General features: G+C 40.9%; 1 protein-coding gene across 2 annotated transcripts in view; it reads left to right on the forward strand.

Annotated features, from left to right (window-relative positions):
* Positions 1-16327: 16327 nt before the first annotated feature.
* ERAP1 (endoplasmic reticulum aminopeptidase 1) overlaps positions 16328-19215 on the forward strand; it is a 34616-nt gene continuing 31728 nt past the window's right edge. Inside the window, exon 1 of one of the 2 annotated variants that reach the window (XM_004263514.4) lies at positions 16328-16511. The gene's annotated coding sequence lies outside the window, so the exon portion shown is untranslated. The remainder of the gene's footprint in view (positions 16512-19215) is intronic. The other variant, XM_049707066.1, reaches the window with a different exon arrangement.

A 19215-nucleotide genomic window follows, 5' to 3' on the forward strand; every position in this document is an offset into this window, starting at 1 on the left:
TATTCCTAAGTATTTTATTTTTGGTGGTGCAATTTTGAAAGATATTGTTTTCTTACATTCCCTTTCTGATATTTCATTGTTATTGTAAAGAAATGCAACCGATTTCTGTATGTTAACCTCGTATCCTCCTACCTTGCTGAATTTGTTTATCAGTTCCAGTAGTTTTTGTGTGGAGTCTTGAGAGTTTTCTATATATAGTATCTTGCCATCTGCATAGAATGACAATTTTACCTCTCCCATTCCAATTTGGATACCTTTTATTTCTTTTTCTTGTCTGATTGCTATGGCTAGGACTTCCAATACTGTTTTGAATAGAAGAGGTGAGAGTGGGCATCCTTGTCCAGATTTTAGTGGGAAGGCTTTCAGGTTTGCACCATTGAGTATCATATTGGCTGTGGCTTTGTCATAAATGGCTTTTATTATGTTGAGGTATGTTCCCACTATACCCACTTTGGTGAGAGTTTTATCATAAATGGATGTTGAATTTTGTCAAATGCTTCTGCATCTTTGAGATGATCATGTGGTTTTTATCTTTTCTTTTGTTGATGTGTTGTATCACATTGATTGATTTGCATATGTTGAACCGTCCTTATGAACTTGGGATGAATCCCACTTGGTAGTGGTGTATGATCTTTCTTATGTGTTGTTGGATTCAGTTTGCTAATATTTTATTGAGAATTTTTGCATCTATATTCATCAAAGATATTGGCCTATAATTTCCTTTTTTTGGTGGTGTCTTTGTCTGGTTTTGGTATTAGGATGATGGTGGCTTCATAGAATGTCTTTGGGAATGTTGTCTCCTCTTCAAATTTTTGGAAGGGTTTGAGAAGGATTGGTATAAGTTCTTCTTTGTATATCTGGTAAAATTCACCTGTAAAGCTATCTGGTCCTGGACTTTTGTTTTTAGGGAGTTTTTAAATTACAGATTCTATTTTACCTCTAGTGATGAGTCTGTTCAAATTATCCATTTCTTCTTGATTCAGTTTTGGTGTCTGTATGTTTCTAGAAACTTGTCCATTTCTTCTAGGTTGTTGAATGAATTTGTTGGCATATAATTATTCATAGTATTCCCTTATGGTTTTTTGTATTTGTGCAGTATCAGTTTTTATGTCTCCTTTTTCATTTCTTATTTTATTTATTTGGGGTCTCTCTCTTTTCTCCTTGGTGAGCCTGGCCAGAGGTCTGTCAGTCTTGTTTACCCTTTCAAAGAACCGGCTTTTGGTTTTATTGATTTTTTTCTATTTTAAAAAAATGTCTATTTTATTTATTCCCTCTCTGATCATTATTATTTCCTTCCTTCTGCTGACTTTAGGCTTTATTTGTTCTTCATTTTTTAATTCTTTTAAGTGGTAGGCTAGGTTGTTTATTTGAGATTTTTCTTGTTTTTTGATGAAGGCCTGTATCACTATGAACATCCCTCTAAGAACTGCTTTTGCTGCATCCCATAGATTTTGTATGGTTTTGTTTTCATTGTCATTTGTCTCAAGGTATGTTTTAATTTCCTCTTCGATTTCATCATTTACCCATTGGTTTTTTCATAGCATGTTGTTTAGTCTCCATGTAATCATTTTTTTCTCATTTCTTTTTCTGTGGTTGATTTCTAGTTTCATGCCGTTGTGGTCAGAAAAGATGCTTGAGATAATTTCTATACTCTTAAATTTGTTGAGGCTTGTTTTGTGCCCTAGCATATGGTCAGTTCTAGAGAATGTTCCATGTGCAAGAATGTTCCATGTGAAAAGAATGTATATTCTGGTTGTTGTTTTTTATTGGATGTAATGTACTGAAAATATCAATTGAGTCTAACTGTTCTATTGTATCATTTAGGATCTCTGTTGCCTTATTGATTTTCTGTCTAGAAGATCTATCCATTGATGTGAATGGAATGTTAAAGTCTCCTACTATTATTGTATTCCTGTCAATTTCTTGCTTTGTATTTGTTTTATGTATTTGGGTGCTCCTATATTAGGTGCATATATGTTGGTGAGTGTAAAATCCTCTTCCTGTATTGATCCTTTTATTACTATATAGTGTCCTTCTTTTATCTTTCTTTATAGCCTTTGTTTTAAAGTCTATTTTGTCTGATATGAGTATTGCAACCCCTGCTTTCTTGTCATTTCCATTTGCATGAAATATCTTTTTCTATCCCCTCACTTTCAATCTATATGTGTCTTTGCCCTAAAGTGGGTCTATTGTAGGCAGCATATTGTAGGCTCTTGGTTTTTTTTTATGCAGTCTTCCACTCTGTGTCTTTTCATTGGAGCATTTAGTCTGTTGACATTTAAGGTAATTATTGATAGATATGTATTTATTGCCATTTTGAGCCTTGTTTTCCCATTGATTTTACATTTCTTCTTTGTCCCTTTTTTTTTTCATTTTTCCTTTTGTGGTTTGATGGTTTTCTTTTGTATTACATTTATGATCTCTTCTTTTTGGTTTCTGTGAATCTATTGTATGTTTTTGATTTGTGGCTATCCTGTTTTTCAAGTATGTTAACCCCATCCTATACCTACTTGCCTTAGACTGGTAGTCATATAGGCTCAAACACATTCTAGGAAATGAAAAAATATATACATTTTCTTACTCTCCTCCCCCACATTTTATGATTTTTGATGTCCTCATTTACATCTTCATGTTCATCCTTTTGCTATTCCTTGTGGTTATCATCACTTTCACAGACATTTCTTTAAAATCTGTGTACTGGCTTACTTAGGTAATTTGCTTTCCAAGCTTTCCCAATGGAGCTATAGGTTCTCCTCCCTTTCTGGTCTCACAGTAGATTTTCTTTGGCTCTTCCCCATTGCCAGTGAAATCTCTGGGGCTTTCCAGAGTACACAGCTGACAACTGTTTGCAGAGTGAAGATAGGTGATTGTGCGGCAGCAGGTGTAAATGAGTCTTTTAAAACATGAAGTTGTTGGGGGGATGGAAGAGGGATGGATTGGGAGTTTGGGATTAATAGATGCAAACTATTATATATAGAATGGATAAACAACAAGGTCCTACTGTATAGCACAGGGAACTATTTTTAATAGCCTGTGATAAGCCATCATGGAAAAGAATATGAAAAAGAATAACTGAATCACTTTGCTGTACAGCAGAAATTAACACAACATTGTAAATCAACTATACTTCAATAAAATAAAAAAAAAAGACATGAAGTTGAGGCTGCTTACCTAAAACTGAGTGACATTATCAAAATTACTTAAATCAAGTTGGTTGATTAAAAATGTAGTTCAGGTTTAGGCTTCAGTGGAATTTAGGTCAACCTCAAACAATGTATGGGAAGCAAAGCCAAAAAAAAAAGTCTCATTTTTCCCCTTGGACCCAAAGGACACTACTTTCCTTCAAGTGACTATTGAAATAGTATGTTATAAAATTGAGACTGTGATTTGTTATGACTCTTAAAATTGCATGCAACTGATACCCAACTCAGTCAAACAATCTTAATCCGAAAGGGAAGAATTATTGGAAGGATGCTGGATGGCTCACAGAACTGAGGAAATAACTGCAGAAAGGAGGCCACTCCAGGCCAAAAGGGTGAAATCAGAAAATGTGTATAACAAAGGAATCTCTTAAGTTGTGCCTCTCATTTCTTTTTTCCTCTTTGGTGTTAGTTTCATTTCCTTAGGCATTGCCCCACAGTGGGAACTTGACCATTAACACTAATTCTTACAGTACTGAAACCACAAAGAAAAAGAAAAGAAGAGGCTTCCCTGTCAGCTTCAGCCAGAATAATCCTGGGCAAGGCCTCTGATTGCCCTGGCTTCTGTCACATGCCAGTCCTTGGACCAATCACTGTACCACAGAGAATGTGGATGCTCTGTTCATCCCAGACTGAGATTGAGCCATGTGCCTATGGATTTCCCAGAGGGAGGGGAAGAAAAAAAGAGTCCCTAGAGACATTTCAAAGCTACCACATCATAACCTGATGCTTGACAATATGCTTATGTCACAAAAGTATTCATCCCACTCTCAAGTGCCCCAAGCCTCTCGTAATCTAAATCTACCATTGACTTCCCAATTATTTTTGTCCAGAAGAACATTAAAAATTACCTGAGGTTTCCTCATAACTGTTTTATTTCTTTTTCATTTGTTCAGCCTCAGCCCAGTTTAATATTTGTGGTAGATATTGTATCTGGTTCACTCAGTACGTTATCCAGTGTTCCTAGGTTCTGGAGGTGCATTAGGCTCCACCAAGCAGAAGTGCTGGTGGGAGACTCGAATTTGGAACTGAGATAAGTGGGGAGAGAGGCAAAGCTTGAGTTATTCATTTGGCTGGGACAGACTGTAGCATCCCTGACATGGTTCTGGAGCCAGCAGCTGTGGTAGCCACTGCCCAGTTTAGCAGATGACTTCTAGGTCATGGCAAGAGAAGCAGCTTCATTGGTGGCCAAGTTCTACGTGGTGGCTTTGGGATTTGTTCCTGGAAGCTCCCTCTAGTATGGGTTTTTTAAGCCATCCCAATGATTATGTAATAGCCTGCAATAAATGCTTTTCTGGTTAAATAGCTTGAATGGATTTTGTTCTCTGTGACTGAATCCTGACTGATACATTTTTAGATTTAAAAATGTCACTGGTGTTTTTGGTAATTTTATTTTTCTTTTCCATCTTTGTAATTACATGGATACAAACGTGAAGTGAGGTTGGCATCGTTTGTTGCTTTCGATGAACAGGTCAATTGGAAGGTGATCACCATTCCTAACTGATGTGTGGTTAGATTCCTAGGAACACATGTTATTATTCAATAAGCCTGTGCTGGAGAACTTCCAATTGCCCCTCCAGATCACTCACCACCCTTCTCACCCCACCCTATGCCCTGGGCTTGACAAGTGGCAATGGGGCTCCCTTGCCCTCTGGCTTTGCGAATGAGGAGATCTGGTTTATGCTGGTCATCTGTCCCTCCATGCCCCTCCTCACCATTAGGTAAACATTCACTTTATATTTCAGAAGTGTCCTTGTTGATATAGTTCTCCTATCTGTGGACCATCTTTCTCCCTAGAGTTTGTACTCTAAAAACAATTAACATTTATTAATTCCTCACCATACAGCTTCTTTTGAAAACTGAGGATTCAGAGATCAAAACCCACAAATAGAATGGCCTCTCTGTTCCTTTCCCTGCACTAAGTACCTATACTTTGATCTCCAAACTTGCAATTTTCCTGTTCTTAATTGGTTTAGAAGAAGAGTCTGATGAAATAATCTAGACAGTTGTCAACGACCATAGCTGACTCCAGACTCTGTCCACCTTTCTTTCCTCCTCTATCTGCATCATTTTTAGTAGTTCCTTTTAGGTTCCAGAAGTCAAACATCTGTTGCTGCCTACTTTTGAGGGCTGGCCCTCAGGAGTTCACTAATCCTCCTACTTTTCTGGCTAAGGTATGGAGAATCCCCTTTGCCCTCAGTATAGCATTGTAGAACCAAACAAAAAAAATTTTTTTCTCTAAGAAAGCTTATACTTGCCTTTGAATTCTATGGTATATATCAGTCAAGATCTATAGAATCCGGACTTCCTTCATGGTGCAGTGGTTAAGTATCTGCCTGCCAATGCAGGGGACATGGGTTTGAGCCCTGGTCTTGGAAGATTCCACATGCCACAGAGCAACTAAGCCCGTGTGCCACAACTACTGAGCCTGCGCTCTAGAGCCTGTGAGCCACAACTACTGAGCCCACGTGCCACAACTACTGAGCCCACATGCCACAACTACTGAAGCCCACGTGCCTAGAGCCCATGCTCCACAGCAAGAGAAGCCACCGCAATGAAAAGCCTGCATGCTGCAAGGAAGAGTAGCCCCCGCTCACCACAACTAGAGAAAGCCTGCATGCAACAATGAAGACCCAACGCAGCCAAAAATAAATGAATAAATAAATAAAATTTTTAAAAAGTTTAAAAAAGAAAAACGATCTATAGAATTAGAATTTCTTATGGTGGAGGTAAGGAATCTTTCTTTGTAAGACAAGTTTCCTAAATTATTCTGGTGCATTCCTTTGCTTCTCTTCACTCACTGCATCAGTTAATAACTGCTGAAAGAAAGATAGGAAGAAGGAAAAAGAAAAGAAAGGAAGGAAGAAACTTCAGTAGTTTGGGTATTTTATTTACTAGTGCACTACAAAGGTTAAGTGAGTAATATAAAATTTTACTATATTATGATTTTGCAGTTTTCATCCTTTAGATGGGGAATTGTTGGACTGCTAGGCTAATACAGATTCTATAAGAGTTTAGCAATCTACCACCAGGACTGGGAAGCCAGAGAGGGCTTCCTCTGTAGCAAAACGATGCTACAAAAACAGAAGAGCCCAGAATTCTCAATAATTTAATTGGAGTTTTGTTTTGACATCTTTGGCTGATCCACCCACTCATTCCTGACCCTTCCCCTCCTTGTAGTCTTTCTGGGTTGGGAGTTGGGCAATGGACATGAGGCAAAGATCCTCAGACTTCTGCCCTGAGGTAGATTTGGTTGGCCCTTCTGCTGGAGCTGGTTCATCCTTTGGGTCTCTCTGGAATCTCTGGTGTTGGGCTCAGATGACTCAGATCTGCAGTGCTTCTCTGAAGTTGCCCTGGTCTTCTCAGGGCTTGCCCTGGCTCCAGCCCTATGGACCTATCTTCCTTTGTCTCTCTCACAAAACTCTCTTTGACTTTGGGCTTTTACTGGGCCTATAATATATTCCCTAGCCTGTAAAAGCTCTTTCTACATTTAGTCATCTTCTTTATCAAATCCATTTATTGTTTAAATCAATTTACTGAGCTCTGGACTCTTTATTGGTCATAATCTCAGATGTCATCTTTCTCCTGAGTTTGCAATCAGTTCTTTTGGGAGTCAGAAGATGACTCATTTTCCATAAGTGAAAAATTTCAGCCAGCTATTAATTTCTCATTTCTTATTTGGGAGATATTCACATTTTCAGCCCAATGAAGAATCAAATCTTTCTAGTCTCTAGAGTCAAGGTCCTTCCTTAGTTTCTGACCAATTGTTCCCTCATCGATCACTTTCTTGATCTACATATCCTTCTTGCATCAAGGACATAGGCTATCACATCCTATGATTATAATAACAGAAATACCTTCAATGTACAGTAACATTAATGCGGTAGATAGATTCTTCCGTTCCCCCTGTATGTGAGAGAGCATGAGAACTGTTTGCTAGCATGATCCTATGGTTCTTTAGAAAATACAGTTGACAAATGTACCTATGTTTTTAAACCTATTTTTATTATTCATTTTGGCATATGCAAAGAACATGCCCACTCCTGGATAACTCTTTTTTTTTTTTTTTTTTTTTAGCATTAGCAACGTTTTTATTTATTTATTTTCGAGGTCAATAACAATGTAGTTTATTATTATTTTAATTTTTCTTTTATATTGGAGTATAGCTGATTACCAATGTTGTGTTACTTTCAGATGTACAGCAAAATGATTTACAGCAAAATAACTGTAAATAGCTGATTACCAATGTTGTGCAAAATAGCTGTAAATAGCTGATTACCAATGTTGTGTTACTTTCAGATGTACAGCAAAATGTACAGCAAAATGTGTTACTTTCAGATGTACAGCAAAATGATTCAGTTATACATATATATATATAATTTTAGTAATTTATTTATTTATTTTTGCTGTGTTGGGTCTTCGTTTCTGTGCAAGGGCTTTCTCTCGTTGTGGCAAGCGGGGGCCACTCTTCATTGTGGTGTGCGGGCCTCTGACTATCACGGCCTCTCGTTGCGGAGCACAGGCTCCAGACGCGCAGGCTCAGTAGTTGTGGCTCACGGGCCTAGCTGCTCTGCAGCATGTGGGATCCTCCCAGACCAGGGCTCGAACCCATGTCCGCTGCATTAGCAGGCAGATTCTCAACCGCTGCGCCACCAGGGAAGCCCCAACATATATATTTATTCTTTTTCAAATTCTTTTCCCCTTTAGTTTATTACAGAATATTGAGCAGAATTCCCTGTGCTGTAAAGTAGGTCCTTGTTGGTTATCTATTTTAAACATAGCAGTGTATACATGGCAATCTCAAACTCCCAATCTATCCCTTTCCCCTCTTTCCCCCTGGTAACCATAAATTTGTTTTCTATGTCTGTGAGTTTGTTTCTGTTTTGTAAATAAGTTCATTTGTATCATTTTTTTTTTAGATTCCACATATGAGATAACATATGATATTTGTCCTTCTCTGTCTGACTTACTTTACTTAGTATGATAATCTCCAGGTCCATCCATGTTGCTGCAAATGACATCATTTCATTCTTTTTAATGGCTCAGTAATATTCCATTGTATGTATGTACCACATCTTCTTTATCCATTCATCTGTCAATGGACATTTAGGTTGCTTCCATGTCTTGGCTATTGTAAACAGTGCTGCAATAAACACTGGGGTACATGTATCCTTTTGAACCATTGTTATCTCTGGATATATGCTCAGGAGTGGGATAGCTAAATCATATGGTAGCTCTATTTTTAGTTTCTTAAGGAACCTCCATAGTGTTCTCAATAGTGGCTGTACCAATTTACATTCCCACCAACAGTGTAGAAGAACAGTTCCCTTTTCTCCACACCCTCTCCAGCATTTATTGTTTGTAGACTTTTTGATGATGGCCAATCTGACTGGTGTGAAGTGATACCTCATGGTAGTTTTAATTGACATTTCTCTAATAATTAGTGATGTTGAGCATCTTTTCAAGTGCCTATTGGCCATCTGTGTCTTTTTTGGAGAAATGTCTATTTAGGTCTTCTGCCCATTTTTTTAACTGGTTTTTTTTGGGTTTTTTTGATATTGAGCCATACGAGCTGTTTGTAAGTTTTAGAGATTGACCCCTTGTCAGTTGCATCATTTGCAAATACTTTCTCCCATTCTGTGGTTTGTGTTTTCGTTTTGTTTATGGTTCCCTTTGCTGTGCAAAAGCTTTTGAGTTTAATTAGGCCCAATTTGTTTATTTTTGCTTTTATTTCCATTACTCTAGGAGGTGAATTCAAAAAGATATTGCTGGGCTTCCCTGGTGGCGCAGTGGTTGAGAGTCCGCCTGCCGATGCAGGGGACACGGGTTCATGCCCCGGTCCGGGAAGATCCCACATGCCACGGAGCAGCTAGGCCCGTGAGCCATGGCTGCGGAGCCTGCACGTCCGGAGCCTGTGCTCCGCAACGGGAGAGGCCACAACAGTGAGAGGCCTGCGTACCACAAAAAAAAAAAAAAAAAAAAGATATTGCTGTGATTTATGTCAGAGTGTTCTGCCTATGTTTTCCTCTAGAGTTTTATAGTAACCAGCCTTACATTTAGGTCTTTGATCCATTTTGAGTTTATTTTCATGTATGGTGTTAAAAAATGTTCTAATTTCTTTTTCTTTTTCTTTTTTTTTGCATGTAGCTGTGCAGTTTTCCCAGCACCACTTATTGAAGAGACTGTCTTTTCTCCATTGCATAGTCTTGCTCTCTTTGTCATAGATTAATGATCACAGGTGCATGGGTTTATCTCTAGGCTTTTTATCCTGTTCCACTGATCTATATTTCTGTTTTTGTGCTATTTTTGATGACTGTAGCTTTCTAGGAGAATCTGAAGTCAGGGAGCCTGATTCCTCCAGCTCTATTTTTCTTTCTCAAAATTGCTTTGGATATTCAGGGTTTTTTTGTGTCTCCATACAAATTTTAAGATTTTTTATTTTAGTTCTGTGAAAAATGCCATTGGTAATTTAATAGAGATTGCATTGAATTTATAGATTGCCTTGGGTAGTATGATCATTTGACAATATTGATTCTTCCAATCCAAGAACATGGTATACTTTCCATCTGTTTGTGTCATCTTTGATTTCTTTCATCAGCATCTTATACTTTTCTGCATACAGGTCTTTTGCCTCCTTAGGTAGGTTTATTCCTAGGTATTTTATTCTTTTTTGATGCAGTGGTAAATGGGAGTGTTTCCTTAATTTCTCTTTATGATCTTTCATTGTTAATGTATAGAAATGCAACAGATTTCTGTGTATTAATTTTGTATCCTGCAACTTTACCACATTCATTGATGAGCTCTAGTAGTTTTCTAGTAATGTCTTCAGGATTTTCTATGTATAGTGTCATGTCATCTGCAAGCAGTGATAGTTTTACTTCTTCTTTTCCAATTTGGATTCCCCTTATTTCTTTTTCTTCTCTGATTGCCATGGCTAGGACTTCCAAAACTATGTCAAATAGAAGTGGTGAGAGTGAACATCCTTGTCTTGTTCCCGATCTTAGAGGAAATGCTTTTGGCTTTTCACTGTTGAATATGATGTTAGCTGTGGGTTTATCATATATGGCCTTTATTATGCTGAGTTAGGTTCCCTCTATGCCCACTTTCTGGAGAGTTTTTTTTTTTTTTTTATCATAAATGGGTGTTGAATTTTGTCAAAAGCTTTTTCTGCATCTATTGAGAGGATCATATAGTTTATATTCTTCAATCTGTTGATGCGGTTTACCACACTGATTGATTTGCGGAGATTGCAAAATCCTTGCATCCCTGGGATAAATCCCACTTGATTATGGTGTATGATCCTTTTCATGTATTGTTGGATTTGATTTGTTAGCATTTTGTTGAGGATTTTTGCATCTATGTTCATCAGTAATATTGGCCTATAATTTTCTCTTTTTTTGGTGGTATCTTTGTCTGGTTTTGGTATCAGGGTGATGGTGGCCTCATAGAATGAGTTTGGGAGTGTTCCTTCCTCTGTGATTTTTTGGAATAGTTTCAGAAGGATAGGTGTTAACTCTTCTCTAAATATTTGTTAGAATTCGCCTGTGAAGCCATCTGGTCCTGGACTTTTTTTTTTTTTAATTAAGCATATTCTATTTTATTTGCCATATTTAGATCACAATTTCCTTTTATACAATATATGTAGATTTTTCTTTTTTTTTGAGCACCATTACAGACTCATGGATTTTCACAGATGCAACTCATTTCAATTAGCCATAATTATCTTTTTTTTTTTGAAAGTTCAAATTGAGGTAAGTTAACCAGGACTAACTTTAAGTTGGCTCCATTGTCCTTTCAACATTGCAGTGACTATTGAAAAACATCCTTGCTTTCCTTTTTTTTTTTTAATTTCATTTATTTATTTATTTTTGGCTGTGTTGGGTCTTCGTTTCTGTGTGTGGGCTTTCTTTAGTTGCGGCGAGCATGGGCCTCTCACTGTCGTGGCCTCTCTTGTTGCGGAGCACAAGCTCCAGACGCGCAGGCTCAGTAGTTGTGGCTCACGGGCCTAGTTGCTCCGCGGCATGTGGGATCTTCCCAGACCAGGGCTCGAACCCGTGTCCCCTGCATTGGCAGGCAGATTCTCAACCACTGCACTACCAGGAAAGCCCTGGTCCTGGACTTTTGTTTGTTGGGAGTTTTTAAATCACAGTTTCAATTTCAGTACTTGTGATCAGTATGTTCATATTTTCTAGTTCTTCCTGGTTCAGACTTGGGATATTGTACCTTTCTCAGAATTTGTCCATTTCTTCTAGGTTTTCCATTTTATTAGCATATAGTTACTTGTAGTAGTCTCTTATGATCCTTCGTATTTCTGTGGTGTCCACTGTAAATTCTCCTTTTTCATTTCTAATTTTATTGCTTGAGCCCTCTCCTCTTTTGTTTTTTCTTGATGTGTCTGGCTAAAGGTTTATCAATTTTGTTTATCTTTTCAAAGAATCAGTTTTTAGTTTCATTGATCTTTTCTATGGTTTTCTTTGTCTCTATTTCATTTATTTCTGCTCTGACCTTTATGATTTCTTTCCTTCTACTAACTTTGGGTTTTGTTTGTTCTTCTTTCTCCAGGTGCTTTAGGTGTAAGGTTAGGTTGTTTATTTGATATTTTTCTTGTTTCCTGAGGTAAGATTGTATTGCTATAAACTTCCCTCTTAGAACTGCTTTTGCTGCTTCCCTTAGGTTTTGGATCCTTGTGCTTTCATTTCCATTTGTCTCTAGGTACTTTTTGATTTGCTCTTGGATTTCTTCACTGATCCATTCGTTGCTTGGTAACATATTGTTTAGCTTCCACGTGTTTGTGTTTTTTTCTTGTAATTGATTTCTAATCTCATAGTGTGGTTGGAAAAGACGCTTGATATGATTTCAGTTTTCTTAAATTTACTGAGGCTCACTTTGTGGCCCAGTATGTGATCAATCCTGGAAAATGTTCCATGTGCCCTTGAGAAGAATGTGTATTCTGCTGCTTTTGGATGGAATGTGCAGTTGCTGTGGCAGAGGGAGCTATAAACAACATCAAACCTAAATACCAGGTTTCCTGAACCAAGATTTGCTTTAATGTCAGATTAACAATATCTGGTAAGCTCCAACATGTCAAATAACTTAACAGCAGGCAGGCATAGGTCTGGATTTTAAAGAAATTGACATGATTCATTTAGATGTATTTGTGGGATTGCTTTGAAACAACAGAGCCTTACTGATTGTGATATTTTACATTTTTAATGGAATTCATGGATTTCTCTTGTGTGTCATAGATAATTTTTATATAACTAAGTAATGATTTTCCAGTAGATAAATTGGCAACAAACAAAAACATATAATTCTCGGAAGAGGAAATAAAAAGTAAAAACATCTAATTAACATATGTTCAGCGTAGTGTTCAATCTCATAGTAATGAAAGAAATGCAAATTTTAAAAACGTGTTATGGTGATTTACCTCCTAGTTGAAATGAGCAAAGGGAAAAGCCATAGGAATATAGAACGTGGGCTGAAGAGTAGTGAGGGGGACCTCCTGCTTACTGAGGAGGGGCAGAAGAGGGGTGTGGTCCTTGGGTTCCATCAGGCTGTGAGAACCGGGGGCATGCTCAGATTTCCCTCTGTGGCAGGAGTAGGTCAAATAGATGTCTGAGGAGGGGGGAAATGGGAAACAAGTCATCAGTCCTCAAGTCACCCAGAAAGTTCTTCAGGACCTAGCAGTCCTAGTAGTCTGACAGCAGTTTTGGTCACTCTCATTGCTCCTACAGAAGCTGGCATCCATCACTCCCTCTCTAGTGCTCTGTCATAGCGGCGACTCAGGACTCTTTCTGAAGCTTGACAAACTAGCTGAATCAAGAAAGGAATTCGTTGCTTCTCTTGACTGGAAGGTCCAAGGGTAGGGCTTGCTCAGGACAGCTGGGGCTGACAGCCTCAATGGGGTTATTTTCTCTGTCTGTTTCTCTCTGTCAATTCTACTTTACTTTGAATTGGCTTCACTTTGGAGCAAGCTGTCTCCACATGGTGGACCCTGCCTTGTAGGTCACTCACCATCTCAAATCCTTATAGAAAAATGGAACTAGAAGCCACCTACACAAGTGCACTCTGAGGGTCCAATGAGATAGAGTATATGTAAATGCTTTCAAACCACAATGTTTCAGAGGAATTTATTTGTTCTTATGGGGTCAGTGGCCTGCTTTGAAGCAGTGTTTCTTTTAACTTGGCATCTATACCTTCTTCCTTGTTTCTGATGTTCAATAAAATGGTATAGATTTTGTTGAGTAGGCCTGGCTTGCAGTTTGGCATGTAGGAAAAAAAAGTATCATCCTCTTTATCAAGAATGAAGGACATTGCTATTCTTTTTTGTTGTTGTTGTTTAAGGTGGTGTTTAAAAAAATTAAGTTCTGGGGCCATAGAAGCCTGTGGAGGTGCCTCAGGGACCCACAGTGTGTGGGTGGGGGAGGTGTGGGAATGGGGTTGAGAGACAGCTGGCAGGGACTAAATGGGTGGGTTTGTCAGAACAGCCCTGGTTTGTCTGTTTTCTGCATCATGATTCCGGGTAAGATTTTACATCGAGAAGAAGAGTGGTGATATAGTTAAAATGGCAGCAACTTTGGCAGCAAAAAGAAGAAATGAGCCAAATGCTGACATTAATTGACAAAAGCTAATGAAGACAGAACTGATGCAATTACTTAAAGCAAAACTGAACACCACTTGATCAAAATCTGGAATCCAATCTGAAAAAAAAGAAATTGATTAGTAATAAGCCAAGGTTGTACCCATCACAATGGCGAAAGCCTGAGGTCGACTCCCTCCTCCTCCCACCTTCCATCTGAGACTAAGGACACTGAGAAGCTTTTGAAATGCATAGGCCCAACTGACCCTCTTACACTGTGTGGAGGACAGTATTAGTGTTTACCAACCTCTCCCTGCATTTGCAGAAGACCCTGTAGCTAGTTCTGGGCAATGAAATGTGAGTGGAAGGGATGCGTATTATTCAGCGCTGAGGTGGGAAAAGCCCATGATTCTCTGGGCTTCCTCTTCCTTGCCATGGTGATCAAGAAGGCCAAAAGCTTCAGATGGAGGCACCTACAAGATGACGATCCTCTGTCACACTGAGCCCCGATGGGCTGTGCAGGGCAGAGGACCCTGCCTACAGACAATGGCTGTGTACCTTAAACTACTGATGTCAGTTACAGCAGCGTAAGCGAATATCCACTGGGAGGAAATGTGGAGGCTCCAGGAAGGTTTTTCAGTGTGGGAAATTCCTAGAGGCTGCCTGGAAGAGAGCAAAGCTAGAAGTGCCAAGTGAAGTTGGGGGCTAGGTGAGGAGGGAGAGGAAGTAAATAACAGCTAGCTGAGGAAGCTGTGTGAGTCAGTGGAAAAAACATGCACTTTGGAGTCAAACTGACCCACCCAGGGCTCACATGTAGGTTTCACTTCTTATTTTCTCTTAGAGCAAGTTGACAGCCTCTCTTACTTTTCTCATTTATGAAGCATAATATCTACATTACATGACTGCTGAAAAGATTAAATTATACATACATATACACACAAACGCACATGACTAGCATCTAGCACAGTATCTAACAGTTGGTAAGTAATCCATAAACCAAGATGCCCTTTCTTTCTGTCTGCTTCCCTCTAGTACCATTTCTAAGCTTGGTAGCTGCTAAGTTTTGATCTCACAGACTCTACAAGTGGGACTCCTTCAAGTTTAAAGTCCTCACTCCAAGGCCTGCATCCCATAGATCCCTGCTAGAGCTTTGAAACTACAAGGGAATACTGCCAAGGGAATAATTGCTTTATTTGTAGTGCCCTTGGACTCTGAAGAGGCACTCTTGGCCATTGTAAATGAGTCTAAAGTCTGGGTGAGTCTGGCTCCCGTCTGTCTTCCCAGGTATCTGTAAAGGCATTCCCCTCTTCCTGCCTTCTCACTTGTCACTTATAGCAGCCTCCAGCCTGTTTGGTGCCTTCACTTGCATCCTGACCATCAAGAAATATTTTAAAAGAAACTAAACTTATTAGAAACTGAAGGGAAAGCATCATATCCCAAAATATAAATATGAAAACAAAAAAAAATGCATGAGTTTACTGGACAGGAAGCTCTCACTGACACCCAGAGGCCTTGGAGGCTATAGCTGTCCACTGACACTCCTGCAAACATGCAGAGATTTCAAACGCAGAAACTACCTGATCCCAAAGTTGGTTTCTTGTTGAATTTTAGTGAAAAATCTTCCCTTGGTTCCACTCTGGTTGGGCTTGGGGACAGGGTGTTAATTGTATGTTACAAAATATCCTTGACTGGAGAGAATATGCAGAAGAAAATATTATGTTTTTCAAAAGGAGGCATAAGACTGAGGGGGAAAAAGCTGAGAAATACTGTTCTAGCGACTTGGAACCCCAGGTTCTCAAAGGCAAGGCAGCAGAGAAAGAAGTGAGAGGAGAAAGCCCGAGTATAGTGAGGAAGAATCCCAGAGGGGCCGGGGCAGCCTTTCGTGAGTATGAATATTTGAGTTTTCTTGGCTTGTTACCTCATTTATCCTGAACTGTTTCAAGATGGGCTTTCTGAGACATTTCATCCAGTCTGAATGTTTTAAGGGGAGCAAAGGTCATTTGATTTGAAAAAGCAGGGAGGGAGAGTTTTTAATGTGGGGAGCAGCAAACCCTTGGGGTCCAAGGGCCCCTTGGTATTGGTGGGGCAGTTCCGGGCCTCTGTTTCCCTTTCTTTCTCTTCAGTGTCTCCAGCCGAACCCCTCTACAGGTGAAAGCCCAGACGGTTCAGCATTTTGCAGAAACCAAGAACTGCTCTGGGTTCCTGTTTCATTCTGAGGCGGGCCCGAGGGCTCTCAGCCCATTTGCGGAGGTGAGATGATGGACACCCCTTGCGTCCAAGGGGCTTTGAGCTGGCTCAGGCTGGGATAGAGGGGAGCTCCGGTCCACCGAAGAGCCCTCTAAGAGCCCCGGCCCAATTCTTAAGCCCCAAACCTCCGCTGCACCAAAGGCTAATCAATGAAAAACCAAACCAAACCAAAACTCCAGAGACACACGCAGGGGAAATGTTCTGCATTCCTAAAGGGGTGCTCCGCCCCGCCTGGGCCCCCAGCAGTGCAACCCTGCGGCTTCCCTTGCTGCCGCACTGTTTTGTGAACTCCTGTTTTGGGAACAGCGATGTCTGCTCGTCCCCACTTCCGGGCTTTCCCTTCCCCAGCTACCGCCTCGGCCTGGGGCGCCCCTGCGCCTGCCGAGGCTCGACCCCGCGCTTCTGCGTGCCCCTCCGGCTCCACTTTCACTTTCGGTCCCGGGGCGGCCAAGGCAGGCAGCAGCGGTGTGGTTCCCGAGCCCCAGGTACAGCGCTACCGTCCCCAGTGCGCCCCGCGGGGAGGGGGCTGCGTGGTTGGGGAAGGACGGGGCCCAGGCATCCCCCCTATGCTGGGGAGGCCTGGGGTCCAGGGCGCGGGGAGGAAGAGAACCAGGGGGCTGCGAAGTGGGGCTGGGGGGAGTCGTGGGGCTGGGGATCATGTCCGTGGGGAGGGCGGCGGGGTTGGCGCGGGCCCAGTCCTGCTCGAGCCCTTGTCCCTCTTTTCCACTGGGAGATGGACAAGGGCGCAGGGCTGGTGCGTCCGCTCCATGCGCTCCCCGGGCTGTGCCACTTCCCGGCCGGTAGGTGGGAGCCTCCTTCTGCGCTCCTCCCGGAGGCTGGTTTCCTGCCCGCCGCGTCCACGGGACTGCCGAGTAGGGCCAAGTGAACTGGTGGGTGGATTGTGGGGTTAGGCCGAGGAGGGCGCCTTGCAGATAATAGTCAGAGAAACGTACGTGGCTTTGGTTACTTGCAGGCGCGGGGGTGTTCTGGGAATAAGAGTTAAGTGACCTCAAGATCAGTTATCTCCCTTCTCCTGTACTTGTTGCTAGTAGTTGTCTGTCCTCCCTTCTCTTTGGCTCAGCCTGGGTTTATCGAGTTAAAACACTACTGTTTGAGCAAATTAAAATTCCCTCTCTGGGTGTCTTACACGCCTGGTGGGCCTGCAAGTTAATTTCATGAGGAAGGAGAAGTGCAGACACTTCCTTACCTTTTTCATGGAGGTTCTTTGTGAGGCCAGGTTCAGAAAGAAATGCTCTGTTTTCTACTGAATCCCCAGAGTATTTGCTCTCAATTCGGGATGTGGTCGACAACTTAAAAAAAAAAACCCAAAACTTAACAAAATTGGCCAGGGTTGTCTCTTTTTCCACGGAGTTGGAATTGTACTGATATGTAGCACATTTTCAGGTGGGCCTAAATAGATAAATTCTAATATGTTAGAAAATTGAACTGATTAAACATTTTTATTTACCAGCAGTGACAAGCTGTTATCAATGCTTGTTAATTTCATTGTTCAGAGCATTTTGGAAAAGGTCCATGACCTCTTGGTGATGGATTTCACATTCCATAGTGTCCCAATGAAGGGAAGTATGAGATAGCCCAGGACCAGTTGCCCCTGACTTCCTGTGTAAGTGGGGAAAGTCAGAATCACCAAAGGCAGTAAGGTTCCTGAAGTATCTTGAACTCTTTCTGGCTGTGAAGTAAAGTTAGGTACTCCGTTACTGCTGCACTTTTATCCACAACATTGTGGAAGAAGCTTTAGTAAGATCAGATGCCAAAGGAAGATACTTTTGAAAACTTTAAAGGAGTACAGTCAAGTACAGGAAATTCCTTTAAAACCCTTATCTCTGTGCCCTCAATCTGTGTATATTTAACTGCCTTCTTGATAAATCCCCCTGGATATCTCATAGACAGCACAAATTAAACATATTAAAAAATGAACCCTTCATTCCCTCTTCTCCCTTTTCAATCTCTTCCACCTCTGGCCTTCTCCATTTCAATAAAGGGCACCTGTGACTACCCAGAAGTTCACTGTAGAAACCTGAGCCATCCTGATACATCCTGTCCTTTCCCTCACTCCCTACTTCTAATCCATCCTAAATATAGATGTTGAATCCATCCATCTCTCTGTCTCCACCCCGCCCCCCCCCAATTCTTTCTGTTGACACCATCCGAGTATGAACCACTCTCTTATTTTGTCTACACTACTTTCTAAGTGGTCTCTTGGCCTTCACTCTTACTTCTTTCCAGTCTTCCACTCTCCACACAGCAACAAGGGTGATTTTCTTTAGGTGTGAACTGGATCCTAGCTAGATCTCCTAGCTCAAATCCCTGTGGTTTCTCATTGCCCTTAGGATAGGATCCAAAATCCTTAAGATGCCTAGACGGTGTGTGGTGGTCTGGCCCCTGCCCACCTCTCCAGGCGCATCTTCCTGCCACATGCTGGGCTTCAGCTTCACTGACTTTATAAATAACTAGCACTCTCTACTGCCCCTGAGCTTGCAAGTATGTGTGCTGTTCCCTCTTGGCAAAACTCTCTCTCCCTCTTTCCTCAGCTGACGTGAATTTGTCCTTTAAATCTCAGCTAAACATCTCAGAGAGCCCCCAGTGTACATCAGTCCACCCTGTTACTCTCTTTCAGTATGTGTGTGGCTTTTTTCTTCATAGCTAATCATGGTTGGTAACTATCTATGTTTGTATTTGTGTAAACTTGTTAAAAGTCACCCCACCCCCACTATATGCTCTTCGAGGTCAGGGACCTGTGCTGTCTTGCACTGCCCCGCAAAACTCTCGCACATAATACCCCCTCAATACATATCTGTGGAATGAGTAATTGAACATATTTTAACTTAATTTTCACAACAATCCTGTGAGAGAGGTGTTATCTCGTTTTACACACGAAGAAAATGGAACCAGGGTTCAGCAACCTGCCCAAGGTCATAGTAGGTGTCAGAGCAAGAACTCAAAGCCAGATTTTCTTTTCTGACTGTAAACCTAATATATATATTGTGGATATAGCGATAATTACATATGTATGTATGAATTCCAACATTTATGCTGTCTATATCACGTGTTCCACTTTGGTTTCCTGGCCCTGCATCCTCTCTGAGACACAGCCATTATCTCTTTGGTTTCCTCCTATCTTGGACCCAACACTGCAAGGCCTTTGCTATGAGGTGCCACCGCCAACCC

Source organism: Orcinus orca, chromosome 3, assembly GCF_937001465.1.
Source record: "Orcinus orca chromosome 3, mOrcOrc1.1, whole genome shotgun sequence".
Taxonomy (NCBI): domain Eukaryota; kingdom Metazoa; phylum Chordata; class Mammalia; order Artiodactyla; family Delphinidae; genus Orcinus; species Orcinus orca.